Source organism: Malus domestica, chromosome 16 (assembly GCF_042453785.1).
Source record: "Malus domestica chromosome 16, GDT2T_hap1".
NCBI lineage: Eukaryota > Viridiplantae > Streptophyta > Magnoliopsida > Rosales > Rosaceae > Malus > Malus domestica.
In genome coordinates this window covers 29687308-29693538 of record NC_091676.1, presented here as the reverse complement: position 1 = coordinate 29693538, position 6231 = coordinate 29687308, and the positions used below count along the sequence as shown (strand labels likewise).

Below are 6231 nucleotides of genomic sequence, written 5' to 3'. Positions count from 1 at the left end.
ACCCTCTAGTGTCTAGTTTGAGTCTATTTGATTGTTTTGTGTTGTTTTGAGTCTTTTTAGTTTGTTTTGAGTTTTTGAGTCTAGTTAAGTGTTTTTAAGTCTAGTTTTGTGTTTTTGAGTCATATTTGTGTAGATTAGCAACCCTAGTTAATCCCCGGCCTAGAACGAGCCCTAGTTAATCCCCGGCCTAGTTAATTTGTGTGTTAGAATATTTCACATCAGTAATCATCAAAATTAGATGGAGTACATGCATACGCACAATTTGTAACAGATTCATCATTTTCTCCTTTAGTCCTTCACCAGCCACCATTGGAAATAAAGTACTGACATTTTGTTTCAAATGAACAATACAAAATGAATGTGGAGACTTGGGAAAGAATTCTGCAACGCTCTTCAAAATACCATCATGTCTATCTGACATAAATGTGATCACTCTCTTTTGAGGCCTCAAATACCAGATAATATTGACAAGAACCATCTCCAATTTGCTAGTTTCTGAATCAATAATAGCCAACCTTAAAAATCTCTGTACAAACAAAAAGGAAAATGTACTGTCAAAATATAAACTACTTCTGAAACTCCAATTAAACTATTTCTTAAACTGTGTTTGAAGTATATCTACAGCTTTTTTTCTTTTATTTAATAATAAAATCAAATATCTAGGAACAACAAAAATAAATAAATAAATTCAATTGTCAACTACTTATCAAACTAAGATAGAACTACTAGTATAAAACTTCTTCAACCTATCTTGGAAATCAACACAACCTCCCCTAAAAACTTGCCCCTCAGATTCTATATAACTATCCCATTCACTTGACATATAATTATGGATACCATGAGAACCATACTTTCCTAAATGATCATTTTCACTAACAACAATCATAGAGTTTGATGTACGGCAAGATGAAGATGTGATTTTTGTAGGTAACTTAACTATAGAACCATCACATTTATCAATAACCAATATTTCAATGATAGATTTTCCAACAACATCAAGAACCTTCAACATATTCATAACATCGGCATCACAATCTAGGAGACAAGTAAGATCTTCATTCAAAGCATATCGCAACTCAAAACAACCAAGTCTCAAACCCTTAAACTTAGAACAAATATCAATACAAATTGATCGAATGTAGATGTTGATGAAATAAAACTAATAACGGATAAACCACCATATGTAAACTGAGCTAGTTTACAATTCTCCATAACTAAAGAACAAAAAAAACAAACAATTACAAATCAGTACACAAATATGATATGCAGATAACAAAAAAACAACGACAAAATGTAACACACAACAAAAACTGTTTAATAATCTGTGGCAAAACTAAACCCAATATTTGTAAAATAAAACAATAATTGTTTCAGAAAATCATATTCATATAAAATGGGACCAAAAACTAACAATATTCTAAAACAAAACATCACAAAACAAAATTAAAAAAAACTAAAAAGTACTATAATAACAAATGTTTCAGAAACTATTATAATAATACATCCACTATTTATGAAAATTAAACACACAACGACAAAATGTATCATAATATTTGTAAAACAACACAATAACTGTTTCAGAAATCATATTCATATAAAATGAACCAACAACTAACAATATTTCAAAAACAAAACAGCACAAACAAAATTAAAAAGCTAAAAAGTGTTATAATAACAACTGTTTCAAAAACTAGTATAATACTACATCCATTATTTATCAAAATTAAACACACAACGACAAAATGTAACACACGACCCAAAATTGTTTAGTAATCTGTTGCAAAACAAAACCCAATATTTGTAAAACAAAACAATAAGTATTTCATAAATCATATTTATATAAAATGAACAAAAAACTAACAATATTCCTAAAACAAAACATCACAAACAAAATTAAAAAGCTAAAAAGTACTATAATAACAACTGTTTCAGAACTATTATAATACTACATCCACTATTTATGAAAAATTAAACACAGACAGCGTGATGAACAAATCAAGACTTACCTGCACATTCTTCAAAACAATAAGATCCAAACTGAAAATTTCAAAAAAAAAAAAAAGGAATCAACTACCTGATATATTGTAATTTGAACACAAAATATATCAATCAATGCAAAAACTTGAAAAACTATGAAACTAGAATCTCCTAACTTGTAATGCAATGCCAATTACCTCCAAACAACAAAACTATGAAGAACGGTGATCAATTACAGAACTCCAGTGAAACAATGAAAAACAATGAAGATCACAAATCTAAAATAAAATCTCATAACCTTCAGTTTCGGGAAAAAAAAAATCTTAGAAGCTTCAATGAACCTTCAATTGAAGAATAATTCTTACTTCGAAAGACCTAAATGAACAACACAAAAATCAGGATTTCAAAAAAATCGAATCTCAAAACCTTTGCCCAGTTCACAAAAAAAGTTAAAATCTGCAGATTGAAGAACTCTGCAACGTTTTCGCAAAAAAGAACCCTTCTAGTCGGTTGTGCTAATTTCAAAGTAACTAAACTAACAGATTAATTAATTAACATAAGTTAACCTAAAACCATTAGGGGCAAATTTGACAAATCAACTTGTTATTTAGGTTGGGCCATTTAAGTTGGGCTCATTTAAAAGTGGACTTTGTACTAACCATTAAATAAACTTACAACATGGTTTTTGGTTAAAACTCAAAGTTTTGAAGCCCTTTTGGTTAGTTTTCCTTAAAAAAATATATATATTATTTATTTTATTATTTTATTATGAGAGTTTCTTATTATCCTTACTAAGAGATTTTACTTGACCTGTTGTCTAAAATTCAAATCAACTAGTATAGTATTAGTTTAGGCAAAAAGACAGACTTTCAGTTTTAAAGTCAACGACCTAACAAGGTTTTTTTTCTCTCTCTCTTACAAACATACTCATAAATGCTTTATCCTCTTAAAAGTGAGAATAAATTACACACCCTGACCTAAATCAAGGCATGTTGGCCGTCATGTGGGAGTGACGTAACCATGTGCACAGTGCGGAAGCAACAAAGATATAAGGGAATTGCGAAGGAATAAAAACCAAACTACTAGCAGAACTAGTTAAGATAGAGTGTTAGTGCGAGATTAAACGTGAAATACACAACCAGAGCATAAATATCCTAAGTGCAGTCAAGCAGGACAAGTACTAATTATAGAACACCCGAGGGTGATCCTACATTTATGATGCTCTGTCAGAACCCCCGTCGAAATCCTCGTGATCCACCAAGCACTTCTACCTAAAACCTGGAAGGGCACAAAATAGAAAGTGTGAGTGGGCAAAAACAAAGCTTTTCAAAATGATTTTATTTCTCAAAAGTTCTAACCCCTCGCCGTAAAACCTGTATAACTTCCCAGAAAATAATAATAATAATAATAATAATCTGAATCAGAAATCATACTCAAGATGAAAATCCATAGAAGTATACCATGCCAAAGTATCTTAATGCAATGCTATAGGTAAACCAGGCAAAATATATAAATGTCAGATATTGCATCAGCCAAATCTCTCTAACTCAAACTGCACTGCTGAGTATATAGCTCATAACCAATCTCAATCACATCAAATCAAATCCTGCACACGAGTCGGAACCACCTACAGTGGTCTGTATGACAAGACTAGGTGTAAAGTAAATATGCTTTAGTGCTACGATCACATGACGGCTGTGCGAATAATCGCGGATCACCTACGAGTCGGAACCACCTAAAGTGGTCTGTACAACAAAACTGTGCACCTAACTTGGATCCAAGGTAGCATATGGTACAGGAGGTGAACATCACGTGAAGGACTGTGCCCTAACTCTAAGTGGGAGCACTAACACCGGGTGCAAGTTTATGAGCTCTCATCACATCACATCATAACTCGCATAACTGAAGTAATCTCACATCTTTAATTTATGAACTTACCTAGCACTTAGCTGTGTGTCCACAGCACCAATCATAATTATATGCAACTACTAATGCATAAATAAAATAGGCAGATACTTTGCATGGCATTTCAAAACGTATAATCATTCAAATTCATTTTCTGGGAAAAATCTTAAGTATATAGGTATGTACGGAAAACCAAAAGCCCACTCACTGATATGTCGAAGGGTCATAGCCCCCGAGCCTCGATTAATGGTGCTTGTCCTCAGGATAGGTCTCACCTATATGCGAAATAACTGAATAAACGTTATTTAAAGCACATACACAAAACTAGGAATTAACTTCTCATACAATGCGCAAACGGGGCATTTAAATATACCACCATGACCTACTCAACCTCAGAAACACCCCCATATTTTTAGAAAAAATTTCCGATGCCCCATACGCCGCCACGCGCCGGCAAGGGCACGCCCAAACGCGCCCCCACGTGCTTGGACACATAACAGAATCTTTAACGGCGTTAAGGAATATTATGTCAAAAAGAAGCATATTCCGTTAAAACTAACCTGACGCCGTCAGAATATTTTGTCAAACTTGACAGAATATTCCGTCGTCTTCAACCTTCGAACTTCGGTGACCAACGCCGTCGCCAGAAAACTGGAAAACTTCAAATCATCATTTTCCGCTCATTTCTCAACCACAGTTCATGAAATTTGTACCAAAATGAAGCTTAGGACAAGAGGAACAAAACCTTACCACTTTCAAGCCTTGAAATCCATGGGATTTCTCCAGAGGAACCTCGATAATCCAGCCAAACTTGAAACTCGCCAAACTCGACTTCCCGACGTCCAATTCACTTCGTTTTTCTTCTCCGAGTGCATGAACAATGACCCAACTCACTAGTAGCTTTAAATCTTTTAAAAACTTTGATAACACGAGTGCATGAACAATGACCCAAAACTGGGTTCTCGGGTTCTTGGGAAAATGAGGTCTTCACGTTCTAAAAATGGTATAGATGAGTGCGTGACGATGAGATGAAGATGATGATGCTAACCACGAGCTCGATCCGTGCATGAAATGGAAGGTTCAAGGTTTGTTTGTACAATTGTACGGACATGGAAGAAAATACGAGAGGGAGGAGAGAAAGTCAACGGGATAAAGGGAGGGTATGTGTGTGTGGTCCAGTTTGCAGTCAACCAACCAAAATCTTAAGTCTTTAGTTCTAATTAGGTCCAAATAATAAGGGATAGAACCTATTGGTCCAAAACCTTAGTTAATACACACACACACAACTCAATAATAACAAGGGTATAATAGAAATTCCCACGCTCTCGAGGATAAATAATATATACATCCGAGACGGGCTGTCACAATAAACTACTCTGATATCATGCTGACATAAAAGGCAACTAATTTGACTACAAAAGCGCAAATGCAAAATTAAAAAATTAAAATCACAGAAATACGTAACAGAAACTACAATGCAGCATTTGAAGGCAGATTGACTGCTATTAAAATATCAAAAACTTCAAAAAGCAGCTGATATCACATACATATATACATACATATATATATAGGGATAGGATCAAGGGACAAATATTTTTACAAATACTTTTACATTTTTTTAAGCCTTTTGATTACATGACATCCAAGGGTTCTTATTTATTCATTAAATGACATGGATGCTTATGTGGATTTTAACTAATATTAAAGATAAAATAAAACTGAAAAAAAAAAACATAAAATTTGGAAAATTAAAAAAGGAAGATACTTTAATTGAAATTGATTCTCCCATCCCTATTTCGATCAAAACTTGGATTCAGACTTTGAACCCTAACAAAAAAATCATGAAACTTTACTGAAAACAGCTTCGAGGGGTCGCCCAATTTCTTCTTCTATTATGTCGAAGGCAACCTGAAGCAATGCATGCCATATGCTATAATAAGTTAAGCAAACCCCACAAAGTAGAAGTGCCTCATCACAAATGCAAGCAATTGGAAACAATAACTTTTTGGTAAGTTGAGATTTTACCTGAATGGGGAAGGGAGGAACGTCATCTTGAAGAATGCACAATTCGTTCATATAATCTTCTCTGATAATATCAGGTCTGTTTGTGGGAACCTTTCAATACATGGTTGAACTCAGGCATGTGTTTAATTGCACAAGTACATGAATTTAAAGAAGTTTCATGATTGTTTTTATTAGGGTTCAAAGTCTGGATCCAAGTCTGGATCGAAATGGGGATGGGAGAATCAATTTTAGTTAAATTATCTTCCTTTTTTAATTATATTTTTTTTTTCAGATTTTATGTTTTTTTCAATTTTATTTTATCTTTAATATTAGTTAAAATCCACA

The 6231-nt window shown here is 33.4% G+C and overlaps 1 long non-coding RNA gene across 1 annotated transcript; it reads right to left on the bottom strand.

Annotated features, from left to right (window-relative positions):
• Positions 1-393: 393 nt before the first annotated feature.
• On the bottom strand, positions 394-4768 carry LOC103410871 (uncharacterized). The gene is made up of 6 exons (XR_525439.4): positions 4633-4768; positions 4443-4533; positions 4091-4157; positions 3189-3255; positions 2007-2037; positions 394-526 (listed from the first exon to the last, which is right to left on the bottom strand). It is a non-coding gene; the product is annotated as an uncharacterized lncRNA (long non-coding RNA).
• Between the last annotated feature and the right edge of the window lie 1463 nt (positions 4769-6231).